We start from the raw sequence: 16,681 nt of genomic DNA on the forward strand, positions 1-16,681 counted from the left end.
AATCAATGACTTAGAGAGAGGTCTTAGATTCTTGGGCTAAAATTTAACAAAGAAGATTATCTTTATCTCAGTTATCTAATGAAGTAAAATAGGAAACAGCTTGTAGACCAAGACATATATGTTACTTTCTTTGTTTCCACTTTGGCACTCTTTTTTTTGTTATGGTAGAATTTCTTCAAGAACTCTCACCTTCCCTTTGCTGTGTTGCAAACCAAATAGGAAAGGTCATCTAGGTTTGGGGTAACATATGACAGAAGAGAGTGTACCTCAGACCAACAGGAGAGTGGCTGCAATGATTCACTAAAAACACTTTATACTTCAAAAAACAAGTTTAATTTCTGTGAGGTATACTAAATGAATGTGGGAATTCTGCAGCTCTCCTATTGGTTTCACCAAACATCACATGACATTTTTTATTATAAGTCTATTAACAGTAGATCTACTGGGTCATATGTCCACAGCTCTATGGCAGATTACAATGTACCATATAGCCTGGACTTGTTCTAAAGACCTCTGCTGCCCTGGGTCCAGATTGCAACTAGCAGCCTCATCAATGGGATGAAGAAGAGCAGTATTATCTAGAGCAGTATATGAAGATTCCAAGTCAAATGGATCAACAAGGACTTTGTCTCTCACTGAATTGTAGGGATGCAAGTTGTCACCACTTATTCATTATCATAGAAGGGTGTTCCCACATATGCCAGATCATTAAATCTTTAAAAGTTTTAAAAGCTTTAAGATCTTTAACATAACAAATATCTGAATGTTCATATGGTTTCTGTCCCGCCCTCTTGCCAGCATGTCTTCCAAAATACATAGAGCAACTTTTAAGTCTTGACCACCAGGTCAATTAACATGATACTGTCACTACAGTTAAACAGTGTGATGCTCTGCAGAATATAAAAATAAAGTAATAAATAAATTCCCCATAGACTATAATGTAACAGAGAACAGAAGAGTTAACATAAAACATCAGGCAGCAGAGTAAATAAGCCCTGCTGTTTTTCAATAGTTCTTGTTTTTGTCTAAACATAGTTTGCTACTAAATAGTTTTAATTAATAAATATACTTAATTTTTTAATATCATCACATTAGTCCCTTATTTCTCATAATTTTCTCTTCTACCTTTGAATTTTATTTACATTTTAACTCTTCTATTGCTCATTGTTTTTTAAATGTATTCAATAATCAACATCTCCATGACACACATTCTGAAAAAGGAAAATGTCACAATTCTTATAACTCTTACCTTCCCAGCCCTGCTAGCATTTCAGTTGGTTATTTTTTTACTGATATCTGATTATCATAATCGACCTAAAAGACCTCTTCCCTAAAAGCAATTCAAATAATATACAACTTAATCTAAGTGACTAAAAAGCTGCATTATCAATACAAATAAAGAACATTTATCCAGTACTTCAGACGAGAAATTATAGAATATCTCCAGTATAATATGATTCCAGAGTGCAGTTTTCATCAAAATATCATTTAAAGTTTATTTTAAATATTAAGTTGTGACTTTTTTAACAAGACAATCACATGAGTAATCCTACAAACAAAACAGGCAAAATAATCAAAACACTGTGTTAAATATCAAATCATAGATTTTAATACATAATACCAGGTCCTATTTAATTTGTTTCTAAGTAGTGATCTTCTGACATGATAAAACATAGAGGATATGGAAGTAAAGGAAGATAAATTAACAGAGTAGATGGAATCTCTGGAAGGAAAACCAGTTAACTTCTTAATGTAGCAAATATGAGAGGAAATTACCAAGGAAAATATAGGATTCCCAAATACATAGACTTATAAACATTGATGAATAAGTTGAATATTAAGATTTTTAAAACATGACTGTATTCTTTGTGAAGATGTATAATACAAAGATGTATAAATAGGGCAAGATGATATAACACTGACTTAGTATTGATTCTAAAATTTTACTTTAACACTTTAAAACACTTTAAAAATACGTCAGCAATATGGAAATTGTGAACATATCTTAAAATTAAACTTTGGTATATCCTTTCAAACTTCAATCATAAATGATAATAACAATAGAACTCTCGATTTCCTTTTGCTTGATTAAACTTATTGTATTACTTAAGAAAAAATAAAATAATTTTTCAATCACTTCCCCTAACTTTTGATGCCAAAATCAATCTCATGTTCCCTTAATTTTTTGTTTATATAAGTTTGAAAAGAAAAATTTTTGAAAAAAATTATTTACAAAAAATCTCATAAACATCTAACTCACACATTTAGTATAATGAATTTGTAATAGAAACAAAAACTTAAAACTACCTAAATTAGTGGGAATGATTTAAAAGATATTTGTTGAATTATATTTCTAAAGTATTCAATGCACATTTTCCTAATTAAAGAATTTTAAAAATAATATGCAAAAAGTTAATGCTTTCAGGTATTGTGTTTCCTGGCAACTGCAGACCGTGAAAATACACTATTGTGCTAATCCATTTTAGTTTCATCTGCCTAATTAGTCAAAGAAAAGATAAAAGTTAGACAGCAGCCTTGGGAATACCGCAAATTCAATGTCTGGACAATTTATAAACAGAGCAAGTAGGAGGAAGTTGCAACCATATAAGTCTTCATTAACAGTTCTCATAAATCAGAATTTTAAAGCTAAGGAACCATAGATATCATTTAATCCACTGTCTTATTATAAAGATCATAATATGGCATCCTAAAAGGTTAAATAACATGCCCAAGGGCCCTCAATTATTAGGTGCAATGCTTCAATTCCATTACAGACTTCTTTTGCAATGTTCTTTTCCATGATAGCATATTACCTGTATATTTTATCAAATACTTTGAAATTACTCTTAATCAAATTATTGGGGACAGCTGTTATTTTATCAGATTTAGGTTAAAACAAGATACATACTCAAGGGACAATTTAAGATTTTTTTTCAATATTTCTTACCATCATGCAATAAACAGGATATTATTTTAAAATAAGAAAATTAACTAAAATAAGGAGTTTGAAAATGTTTGAAAAAAATGAGTCCTAATATTCAACATTTAATAACAAAGCCTAGGAACAGTTTATTATGTAGAGCCAGTTTAGAAGATACATACTAATACATAAAAGCTAAAAAAAGCAAAGGGGTAGTTTTCCTTCCCATTATGTGGTAGGTTGGCAAGTTCTTACTCCTTTTATAATTAAGTATAGTCATGTGACTTCTTTGGCCAAAGAAATATGAGTAATGTCAAGTGTGCTAATTCTAGGAAAAAACCGTATAAGTTGGTGAATTACTCACCAGTGATGCCCCGATGTTTGATTCTGTCACCTTGTTGAATCTCAGTAAAACCCAAATATATCAAAGCTCTCAGACAACCATTAGTGAATGTACACAAGAAAGGAATGTAACTGGTTGAAGATACTGAGATTTGGGAATTTCTTGATTCTGTAATGTAAATTAGCTTGTCTTGGTTAAATAGTACCTGTTCATAAAAACGTATGAAATAAGTTAACAAATATCCAAGCCAAAATTAAGCTTAATAACATCAAAAATAATATTTTATTATAGTTATCACTTCTTTGTAATCCACTTCCTAAATCATTTAGCACTCAAACATTGAGTTAATTTCTAGTGTTAGAAGGATGAAAAGTGATGTAATCACCATTCTCAAAATACATACTCTTCAGTAGGGAAAAAAAATACACAATTGTATTAAAAATTGGTTCAGACAATTTTTAGAGTAACATATAGCTTTCTAAGGAACAAGATCATATAAATGTGTTTCCTGATATAAACAAGATAGGCACTGAAAAAAGCTGTCATTTCTAGTTTTTGCTCCAGCATGTAAGGAATTCTGAAGTCATCAGTCTGTTTAAAAATTTTAAGAAATTTATTTATTTATTTATTTTTTTAAAGATTTTATTTATTTATTCATGAGAGACGGAGAGAGAGAGAAGCAGAGGGAGAAGCAGGCTCCCCGCTGAGCAGGGAGCCCGATGCGGGACTCGATTCCAGGACCCTGGGATCATGACCTGAGCTGAAGGCAGACGCTTAACCATCTGAGCCACCCAGGCGCCCAAAAATTTTAAGAAATTTAAAAAGTTTAAAGACAGATGAGACAGGAATGTTGAAATTCTCCGACCAGCAATTTAAAATAATTAGGATAAATATTCTCAGTTTTCTAGTGAACAAAAATAAACAAAATGCAAGAACAGATGAGTAATGTAAGCAGAAAGATCGAAATTTTGAGAAAGAATAGATGAGAAATGCCAGAGATCAAAACCTCATATGAGAAATGAAGAATGCCTTTCATGGGCTCTTTAGTAGACTTATATGTCTGATGAAAAATCTCTGAGCTTGATATGTCAATAGAAACTTTTAAAATGGAACAGCAACAAGAAAAAATACTGAAAAAAAAAAAACTGAGACAGAATATCCAAAAACTGTGGGATTACTCAAAAAAGTGTGACATATGGGGTAATGGAAAAACCAGAAAGAAAGGACAAAGAGAAAAGGACAGACTGAATTTCTGCCAAATTAATATCAGACAGCAGATTACAGATCCAGGAAGCTCAGCAAGTTAAATGCCAAAAAACTATACCTAGGCATTTTGCATCAAACTACAGAAAATCAAAGATAAAACTAAATCTTGAAATAAGATAGGCAGTTTAATCATATTTAGTATATCAAGCACAATATCCTGGTAGAGAGATGTCTATTTGAATTTTAAAGATAGCAAAAGATACTATAATACAAAAGGGATTGTGGAGGATGAGCAGTTGAGATCATCAGAACAGCAAAAGCAAAGTTGTGGTTGCCAAGAAAACATGGTGAATGTGAGTGAGTGGTGAAGGTCATAATGGAAGGAAAAGATTAGGGGAGAAGGGAAGATAACTCAGGTGTTTCCGAAGTTTTAATATCATTATATTAGAAAAGACAAGTTTGGTAAATCAAAAGGTGAGGACAGGATGAAATGCCACTAAGAGGATGTGATATGGATAGGAACATGTTAATATTTGCATTTTAAAAAGAATACTCTGATAGCAGTAAAGAGGGTGATGTGAACAGAAATAACATTAAAAGCAGGAATATTTCTTAGGAGGCTATTTTTTTTGAAATGGGTATGTGAGCATGTGGCATAGAAAGTCACAAGAATAATAGACCAACATACATAAAATGTGAGGAGAGAAAATATCTTACAGTAGTTAAAAAGCATGATTTTTGAAATCACGTGTGTGTATATATAACATATATATGTATATATATACACATATATGTGTATATATATATCTATATAACACACATTGTTAAATACAAGACAACAGGGCTCATATGGAGTTGCTTATACCAAGCCACAGGATACCAAGTTGACACTGAATCACAGTTCGGCTCTCCCAAAAATGGAATCAGACCAGTAAATCAGGCATCATCTGATCAGCACCATTTAACTAATCTGCCTCATGGACCCCTATCTTCCACTAAAGAAAAGTAACCTTGCAATAACTAATCCACATTTTTGCCTTGTAAAATTTTATTCCCATTCCCTCCAGCTATAAAAAACTTTATTTTGTTCAGCTTCTCAGAGCTACTTTTTATCAGCTAACTTGAATACTATCCAATTTTAATAAATTTTGGCTGAAATAAACTCTTAAAAATTTTAATATGCCTCAGTTTATCCTTTAGCAACAATACATATATTTACATATAAAATTATACATTTAAGTCTGTAATTATATATGTTTAAATATGTAAATATATAATATATATAGCATGTTATATATTATATATATTATATGTATAGAAATAGACATAAATGAAGAGAAACAGAGATAGAGACACAAAAAGAGAGCAAAAATATTCAATTGTATAGGCATATATATGTGTATGTATACATGCTTATGTATGATTATATATATAAGTGAAATGAATGACAGCAGTGATATGAGACAGAAGGAAAAAATAAAGATTTTGTTAATATAAAATATACTATCATAAAGTGATGTAGTATTATTTGAAAGTTGACTTGGAGTATAAATGTACATTAATAACTTTAAGACAGCCACTAAAAAAAGTAAATAAAAAAAGAAAAGAATACATGATATGCTAAGAAAGGAGAGAAAGTTGAATCATAAAATGCTTAAGAAAATTAAAAAAATAAAAAAATGAAAAAAGAGAAAATTAAAAAAATAAATAATTAAAACCAGAAAAGGCAGAAAAATTAAAGACATAAAGAAGCAAAGAACAAAGGCATCAAATAGTAAACATTAATTCAACTATATCAATAATCACTTTGAATGTCAATAGTATAAATGCACCAATTAAAAGACAGAGATTGTCAGGGTGGATGAAAAAATATGATGCAACTATAAGTTTTCTACAAGAAAAGCACTTTAAATATAGACTTATATGAATTAAAAATAAATAAATGGAGAAATATATACCCCATGCTAAGAGTAATCAAAAGAAAGCAGGAATAGCAATATTAATTTCAGGCAAGGCAGACTAAAAGGTAAGGAAAATTAACAAAGACAAAGAAGGGCATTACATAATAATAAAGGAGGCAATTCTCCAAAACCCTTAAATCTGAATGCACCTAACAACAGAGCAACCAAATACATGAGGCAAAAACTATAGAACTGCCAGGAGAAACTGGTAAATCCACTATCACAGTAGGAGACCTTAATACCCCTCTATCAGAAACAGAATAGAGAGAAAATCAATAAGAGCACAGTTGACCTCAACAATACCATCAACCAACTGGATAGAATTAACATCTGTAGGCTACTTTACCCAGTAACAGCAGCAAAAATTCTCAATAAATAACTAGCAAATTGAACCAAACAATGTGTAAAAAAATTATACACCATGACCAAGTGGGTTTATCTCAGGTATGCAAGGGTGGTTCAACATTCAAAAAGTAATAATATAATCCATCACATCAACAGAGAAAGAAAGAAAGAAAAAGAAGAAAGAAAGAAAAAAGAAAGAAAGAAAGAAAGAAAGAAAGAAAGAAAGAAAGAAAGAAAGAAAGAAAGAAAGAAAGAAAGAGAGAGAGAAAGAGAGAAAGAGAGAAAGAGAGAAAGAGAGAAAGAGAGAAAGAGAGAAAGAAGAAAGAAAGAAAGAAGAAAGAAAGAAAAAAGAATAGAAAGGAGAAGAAGGGAAAGGTGAAGAGAAAGGAAAAGAAAAGAAGATAGAAAGGTCACATGATCATATCAATAGATATGGAAAAAAATATTTGAGAAAATCCAGCACACATTTGTGATAAAAACTCTCAGTAATTTAAGAAGAGAGAAGTACCCTTTCTACTTGACAAAGACTATCTACAAAAACCTACAGCTAACATCATACCTAATGGTGAGAAACTTGAAGCTTTCTCACTGTGATCAGGTATAAGGCAAGGATGTCTGCTCTCACCACCCCTTTTCAACATCATACTGAAAGTCCTTGCTAATGTAATAAGGTAGAAAAAAGAAATGAAACATATATAGATTGAGAAGGAAGACATAAAACTGTCTTTGTAGAAGACATGATCACCTATGTAGAAAATCTAAAAGAATTGATTAAAAAAAAACTCTCTTGGAACTAATAAGTGATTATAACAAGTATGCAGGATACAAAATCAATTACACAAAGGTCAATTGCTTCCCTATATACCTATAATAAGCAAGTGGAATTTGAAATTAAAAACATAATAACATTTACATTAGCAATCAAAAACTGAAATACTTTGGTATAAATTTAACAAAATATGTACAGCATATATGTGAGGAAAACTACAAAACTGTGATGAAAGAAATAAAAAGCTACATAAATGAGAAATATTCTTTGTTCATGAATAGGAAGACCTAATATGGTGAGGATATGAGTTCTTCCCAATTTGATCAATAGATTCAATGCAATCCCATTCAAAATCCCAGCAAGTTATTCTATGGATATCAACAAACATTAAGTCTGAAGTTTATATGGAGAAGCAAAAGCCCTAGAAGAGCCAATACAATACTGAAAGAGAAGAGCAAATTTGTAGGTGTGATGCTACCTGATTTCAAGATATGTGAAGCTATAGTTATTAAAACGATGTGGAACTGACTAAAGAATAGATAAATAGATCAATGGAATAGAACAGAGAGCCCCAAAATAGACTCCCATTAAGTATAATCAACTGATCTTTGAAAAAGAAGAAAATGTAATAAAATGGAACAAGATACCCTCCTCAACAAATGGCACTGGAACAAGTGGAACATCCACATACAAAGACATGAATCTAGATATTGACCTTATACCCTTCACAAAAACTCAAAATAGATCTAAGGTATAAAACTCCTAGATAATAATATATGAGAAAACCTAGATGACCTTGGGTATGGCAATGCCTTTTTCAATGCAAAGGAACAGCCCATGAAAGAAAGAATTGATAATCTCGATTTACTATAATTAAAAACTTTTGCTCTGTGAAAGACATTATCAAAACAATTAGAAGAGAAGACACAGATGGAGAGCTGGCAAAAGACACAGCTGATAAAGAATTTTTATCCAAAATATACAAATATATATATTTTTTATCTTGATGAAGTCCCAGTAGTTCATTTTTACATTTGTTTCCCTTGCCTCAGGAGATGTGCCTAGTAAGAATTGCTACTGCCAATCAGTGTCAAAGAGATTACTGCCTGTGTTCCCTTCTAGGATTTTCATGGATTTCTGTCTAAGATTTAGGTCTTTCTTCCATTTTGTCATTGGCAAATAGTGAAAGTTTGTCTTCTTACTTACTGATTTGGATGGTTTTTATTTCTTTGTGTTGTCTGATTGCTGGGGCTAGGATTTCCAGTACTATGTTCAATAAAAGTGGTGAAAGTGGAAATCCCTGTCTTTTACTGACCGTAGTGAAAAATCGGTTTTTCCTTATTGAGAATGACATTAGATGTGGGTCTGTAATATATATGGCCTTTATTATGTTGAGGTGCATTCCCTCTAAACATAGTTTTTTGAGTTTTTTTTTTTTTTTTTGATGAATGGATCTTGTACTTTGTCAAATGCTTTTTCAGCATCTATTGAAATGATTATATGGTTCTTATTCTTTCCTTTATTAATGTGATGTATCATGTTGATTGATTTGTGAATATTGAACCACCCCTGCAACCCAGGAATAAATCCCATAAAATGGTGGTGAATGATTATTTTTTAATGAATGTTGGATTTGGTTTGCTAGTATTTTGTTGAGAAATTTTGCATCCATGTTCATCAGAGATATAGCCTGTAGTTAGTGGTGTCTTTATCTGGTTTTGGCATCAGGGTAATGCTGGCCTCATAGAATAAATTTGGAAGCTTTCCTTCCTTTTCTGTTTTTTGGAATAGCTTGAGAAGAATAGGTATTAACTTTTTAAATATTTGGTAGAATTCACCTGTGAAGCCATCTGGCACTGGGCTTTTGTTTGTTTTTTGATTACAGATTCAATTTCTCTGATGGTAATGAGTCTGTTCAAATTCTTTTTCTTTCTGTTTCAATTTTGGTAGGATATATGTTTCTAGGAATTTACCCATTTCTTCTAAGTTGTTCAGTTTGTTGGCATAATAGTTTTAATAATGTTCTCTTATAATTGTTTGCATTTCTGTGGTATTGGTTGTTATTTCTCCTCTCTCATTTGTGATTTTATTTTTTGAGTTCTTTCTCTTTTTTCTTGATTAGTCTTGCTAGAGGTTTATCAATTTATTATTTTTTTTTCAAAGGACCAGCTCCTGGTTTCATTGATCTGTTCTACTGTTTTATTTTATGTTTTTTAGTTTATTTATTCTATATCATTTATTTCTGCTGTAATATTTATTATATCCTTCCTTCTGCTGGCTTTAGACTTCATTTGTTGTTCCCTTCTAGCACCTTTAGGTATAAGGTTAGGTTGCTTATTTGAGATTTTTCTTGCTCTTGAGGAAGGCCTGTATTGCTATATACTTCCCTCTTAGGACTACTTTGCTGCATTCCAAAGGTTTTGGACTGTCATGTTTTTATTTTCTTTTTTTTTTAATTTCTTCTTTGATTTCCTGGTTGACCCATTCATTGTTTAGGAGCAGGTTGTTTAACCTCCATGTATTTATGGTCTTTCAAGATTTTTTCCTTGTGGTTGGCTTTAGTTTCATAGTGTTGTGGCCAGAAAAAGTGCATGGTATGACTTTAATCTTCTTGTATTTGTCGAGACCTGCTTTGTGACATAATATGTGATTTATTCTGGAGAATGTTCGATGTGCACTTGAAAAGGATGTCTGTTCTGCTGTCTTAGGATGGAATGTTCTGAATATACTGTTAAGTCCATCAGGTTCAGTCTGTCATTCCAAACCATTGTTCCTTGTTGATTTTCTGTTTAGATGATCTGCCCTTTGATATAAGTGGGGTATTAAAGTCCCCTACTATTATTGTATTATTATCAATTACTTTCTTTATGTTTGTTATTAATTTATTTATATATTTGGGTGCTCCCAAGTTGGGGGCATAAATAATTGCAATAGTTAGGTCTTCTTGTTGGATTGTCCCCTCTATTATAATATAATGCTCTTCTTTGTCTCTTGTTATAGTCTTTGTTTTAAAGTCTAGCTTGTCTGATATAAGTATTGTTACTCTGGCTTTCTTTTGATGTCCATTAACATGATAAATGTTTCTGTATGCCCTCACTTTCAACCTGCAGGTGTCTTTGGGTCTAAAATGAGTCTCTTATAAGCAGCATATAGATAGGTCTTGTGTTGTTGTTATTGTTGTTTTTTAATCCATTTTGACACCCTATGTCTTTTGATTGGAGCATTTAGTTCATTTAAATTCAAAGTAATTACTGATAGATATTTATTTATTGCCATTTTATTGCTTGTATTTTGGTTGTTTCTGGAGATTTTTTTCTTATCCTTTCTTGTCCTTCTCTCTTTCATGTTTTGCTGATTTTCTTGGGTGATATATTTGGATTTCTTTCTCTTTATTTTTTTGCATGTTTATTCGTGGTTTTTGATATATGGCTACCATTAGGTTTGTATACAACCTCTTCTGCAAATAGCAGTCTATATTAAGTTGATGGTTGTTGAAGTTTGAATCCATTCTCTCCTCTCCTCATTTTAGGTATATGTTATTATATTATATACCCATTTTTGTGTGAGTTCCTTGACTAATTCTTACAGAAATATTCATTTTTACTGCTTTGGTGTTTGCTACCTTTATACTGTTACTTTTGATCTCTCCTTTCCACTAAAGTAGTCACTTTTAATATTTCTTGCAGAGCCGGTTTAGTGGTCATGAACTCTAGTTTTTGTTTGGGGAGCTCTTTATTTCTCCTTTTATTTTGAATAACAACCTTGCTGGACAGAATATTCTTGGCTGCTAATTTTTCCTATTCATCATTTTGAATATATCATGCCACTCCCTTCTGGGTTACCATGTTTCTGTTGAAAAGTTACCAGCTAGCCTTATGGATTTTCCCTTGTAAGTTAATGACTTCTTTTGTATTGTTGCTTTTAAGATTTTTTCTTTAAAAATTATATTTTAAATATAAATATATAATTTTATGTATAAAATTATTTATATTTTGCAGATTATTTAAAGTATGTCTTGGTGTTGGCCTGCTTTTGTTGATTTTGATGGGAGTTTTCTGTGCTTCTTGAATCTGGATGTCTGTTTCCTTCCCCAGATTAGGAAAGTGTCCAGCTGTTATTTCTTCAAATAAATTTTCTGCCCCCTTTCTCTTTCTTCTTCTACGACTCCTATAATATGAATGTTAAAATGTTTGATGGAACCATTGATTTCCTTAAGTTTATTCTTGTTTTGCATAATTGTTCTTTCTTTCTTTTATTGAACTTCCTTTGTCTTCTATATCATTAATTCATTCCTGTGCTTTTTCCAGCCTGCTGTTCATTGCATCAAGCATTTTTCTAATCTCATTTATTACATTCTTCATTTCTGATTGATTCTTTTGTAACTCTTTTATCTCTGTAGTAAGGTCTAATTGATGTCTTTTATTCTTTTCTCAAGCCCAGTGAGTATCCTTATGATTGTTGCTTTAAATGCTTCATCAGGCATGTTATTTATATTTGTTTCATTTAGATCAGAGTCATGACCTTGTTCTTTACATTTTGTCTAAGTCTCTGCCTTCTTCTCTGTATTAGAAAAGCCAGTTATGTCTCCTGCTCCTGAAAGTAATGATCTTATGATGAAAATGTCATGTAGTGCTCAGGGCCTGGCACTTCACGGATTTTTTGGTGTGTGCTGTGTACACTCTGCTATTGTGTTCTGGCTGCTCTGTTCTTCAGGCCAGTAGTCTGGAGAGACTCTCCTTGTCTGCTGTGGGCAGTGTTTGGTTCCTGGCCTCAATGTGGCAAATTTTAACTAGGGGTTCTGGTCTGCTTGTGAAATGAGACCTGTCACCACCTCCACTGGAACTAAGGCCCTGCAAAACTCTCTGGCTGGGAGACATGCTGTGGGCAGGGGTTTGTCCTGGCCTTCTGGGGGAGGGCCTACCATGTTGGGACTGAGGCAAGAGTGACTGAGGAGGGCAGTTCCACTGGAGTGCAGGGAGATGGGGGTTGTTGTAAGCAAGTTAGGCAGCCAGTGTGAGTTCAGTCCTGCTTCCCTTAGGCAGGGGAGGGAAATGGTGCCAGCCAGCTCCTTTGTTCCCAGAGAGGTGTCTCCATGAATGCTGCCTCTCAAGGAAACTCAGAAAAGCAAATAATCTCCCCACTGTGTGCCCCAGGCACTCTTCAAATTTCTGCTTCAACACTGACTGCCCCAGGGTGTTTGTCTGACTTCTCTCTAAGAGCTTCACAATGCCCTCCCAGTTCTATTCCAGCCAAACCTGCTGAGCTTTAAAACTCCATGCCTTAAGCCTGGCTCATTGCAAGAACTCATGAAATTCAGCCCCTCTCATTTTCTGAGCAAATGACTCTGGAGAAACATTCTCCTTGTGTGTTCCCCTGTATGCTCCTGCCTCTCTCTCAGCCTTCTCCATGACCATGACTCCTTCCCCTCTGCAGCATCCAGGATCCATTTCTCACTTAAACAATGTTTCTGTACTTCTTACCTTCTTTGATGTGGCCTCCTCTTTCTCTTTAGTTGGTTGAGTTTTTTCTGTCAGTCTTCAGGTCAATTTCTGTGATATTTAGTATCATTTGATAGTTACTTAGTTGTGTTCATGGGATGAAGTGAGCCTAGGGTCCTACTACTCTGCTGCCATCTTCCTACTGCCCCCCCCACCAAAGTATCACTTTATAGATAAAATTCATCACTTCAGATAATTTTTCATAAATCTTTTACATTACTGCTTGTGAAAAATCATGAAAAGTTGAGTTTTGCTTCATAGTCTATATTTCTACCTATGCAGGTGTTTTCTCTTATTTTAGAAAATAAATATATTGCAAATTTAGAATTTGCATTGGATAATTCTATCTTATACTCATGATAATTATCAAAGTAGTGTATAGTAAAGAATATTAGAACATGAAATATCCAATTTCATATTTAAATATTTATTAATTTTATTTGTTTTGATGTGATTTAAAGTATAAAATATATATATTTCAAAATACTGTTGTGTTTGTATACTATTTTACTTTTGGCATAAGTAGTTAGAATTTTAATTTAAAGCTTTTAATTTGTATAAAGAAGTAATATTTTGATAATTTTTAAGTCAATGAAGGTATGATTTTTCATACATTCTTATTTTATGCCTTTAGCTGCTATTGAGATTTTGACACTTGATAAAAAATATAACACATGAAATATGACTTCAATAAGAAAAAGAATTCATTTAGCATGTTCTAAAGGTATTTTTCTCACATATTTAAAGGAGAGTAGACTTTTCTTTTTAAAAATAGTCTCAAGTCCAGTAGTGAAGGCAATAATTGTATACCTAATGCATTTGATTAAAAATAGGAAAGTTATATCTTCAGATGTTAAGAGAAATTTGTAGAAGTACCATATAAAATGAATATTTCATTTTGCTTTTGTATGTGTGTGGTTCCAATCTTCACTGTTATATATGATATCTCAGAGTAAAATTTGAAGAAGGATTTATTATAATCTTTGTCAGAATGTTCTGTACAGTACATTTATAATGTAAAATTCTCATCTAAATTTCAGGACATTATTTTATAAAGAAAATATATTATATCCAGAAGTCAAACCCTATTTTTATGATGAGTTATTAAGTTGGTACTGAAAATATAGGCAAATGTTGCTACACTTTAATATGTAAATCACTACTGGTTGCACTGCAAACCCATATATTAATTATGAAATTGTTTCTCCTTCTTTAACTTTTCACTAAGACCTTCATTTAGCTACCCAGTGTAGCTGTTATCTCATCTTTAAAAATTAAGTCCTAAGCATATTTTTGAAATATTTCAATAACACCTATATATCACACAAAAAGTTCCAAAACTTCTTATCTTCTGATATTTATAGTTTTTGAGTATTTTATTAAGAACATGTGTACTAATTTCAGAACAAACACATTTATCTTTATAAATGCTTTTATACTGCTTGACAGCATAAAAGTTTTTTTAGTATTATTTTAAGGGCTTTTCTGAAGAATAAAGTGCAATAAAACAATATCCTCAACATGATGCAAGTGTTAAGTGCTAGTAGTTTTTAGAAAAAGATACTAAGTAACCAAAGAATGTGATAGTAATTTAGAAGGTTTAGTAAACAACACTGTCTTATGCACCAAACTTTTGCATTTTATCAGAATATGGAATTTAAACGTAAGGAATCATGTAAGTATATGTGATGCTGGAGTCAACTAGATGTTTAAACAAACAAACAAAAAACAAACCAAATAAAACCCCTAAGTTCAGAGATGTTTCTGCTTCACTTTGAAATATGCATTTTAAAATGAATTGCAGAATATGAATCTACTATATTCTAATATAATGAAGCTGCATGGGGCTTTTCTATATCTAAAAGATTTAAACCAGAGAGAAATGGAAAGTCACTGTTCAATTTTTTTTTTAAATTTTTATTTTAATCACCAGGTGTTCATCATGACTAGTGTACTCCTTAATCCCCTCACCTATATCACCCATCCCCCTACCCACTTCTCCTCTGATAGTCATCAGTTTGTTCTCTATAGTTAAGAGTCTGTTTCTTGGTTTCTGTGTGTGTGTGTTTTTCTTTGCTTGTTCATTTTGTTTCTTAAATTCCACATATGAGCGAAATCATATGGTATTTCTTTCTCTGACTAATTTCACTTAGCATTATACTCTCTAGCTCCATCCATATTATTGCATTGGGCAAGATTTTATTATTTTTTATGGCTGAATAATATTCCATTGTGTATGTGTGTACCACTTCTTTATCCATTCAACAATCAATGGACCTTTGGCTGCTTCCATTATCTTGGTTATTATAAATAATGCTGCTATAAACATAGGGGGTAATGTACCCCTGTGAATTAGTGGTTTTGTATTCTTTGGGTAAATACCCAGTAATGCAGTTGCTGTATTATAAGGTAGTTCTATTTATAACTTTTTGAGGAACCTCCATACTGTTTTCCAGACTGACTGTACTAGCTAACATTCTGACCAAAAGTGCAAGAGGGTTCCCCTTTTTCTTCCCTTGCCAACACCTGTTATTTCTTGTTTTGTTGATTTTAGCTATTGTGGTTTAGATTTGTATTTCCCTGATTATAAGTGATGTTGAGCATCTTTTCATGTGTCTGTTGACCACCTATATGTCTTGGATAAATGTCTATTCATGTCTTCTGCTCATTTTTTAATTAGATTATTTGCTTTTTGGGTATTGAGTTTGATGAGTTCTTTCTAGAATTTTGGATACTAACCCTTTATCAATTATGTCATTTACATATATCTTTCCCATTCTGTAGGCTACCTTTTTGTTTTGTTGATTATTTCCTTTCCTGTACAGAAGCTTTTTATTTTGGTGTAGTCCCAATAGTTTATTTTTGCTTTTGTCATTGCCTCAGGAGTTCTATCTAGAAAAAAGACAGATATTTGGTAGGCCAACAGATGTGGTATTAAAACTTAAAAGTAAAATTTGATTCAAAAATAAACTTTATTTTGTATGGTATATCTACAGAGAATGAATGATAGAGATTAGGATGAATGTTAGGGAAATGCATATATTCAAGATGGAACAAATGAAAGGAAAATTAAAGCTTAGTAAAGTTTTTAATCACTTTTTAAACACTAAATTTTTAAAACTTAACTCATGATGAAGTAGATTTCAAAATAAAGAACACTGCTAGAGATAAAGAGAAATATTACATAACAATATAGGTTCAATTTACTGGGAAGACAACAAATATCAGAGCCTTAAAATGTATGAAACAATAACTAAAAGAATTAAAATGTGATCTAGAAAATTACACAGTTACAGTTGGGAACTTTAATACTTCCCTATCAATAACTGGTAGGCTTCTCTACAGAAATTTAGCAAGGACATAAAAAATAATAAAGGAATCAGTCAATAAGATCTAACTGACACATAACACTTCATCCAAGAAAGTGAATAAATTTGTATTCACTTAAAAAGCTGATTTTCTTTTTCAAATGCCAGTAGAACATTAACCAAGAGAGCCCATGCCCAAGGCCATAAAACAAACCTCAATGCATCTACAAGAATTGAAATTGTACAGATTGTGTTCTCCAACCATAATGGAATCAAACTAGGAATCAATTAAAGAAAAACACAAAGAAAATCTCTAACATATGGAAATAAA

This window comes from Eumetopias jubatus, unplaced genomic scaffold (genome assembly GCF_037043125.1).
Source record: "Eumetopias jubatus isolate StellerSeaLion01/CBP00866 unplaced genomic scaffold, mEumJub1_p1.0 scaffold_2, whole genome shotgun sequence".
NCBI classification, from domain to species: Eukaryota; Metazoa; Chordata; class Mammalia; order Carnivora; family Otariidae; genus Eumetopias; species Eumetopias jubatus.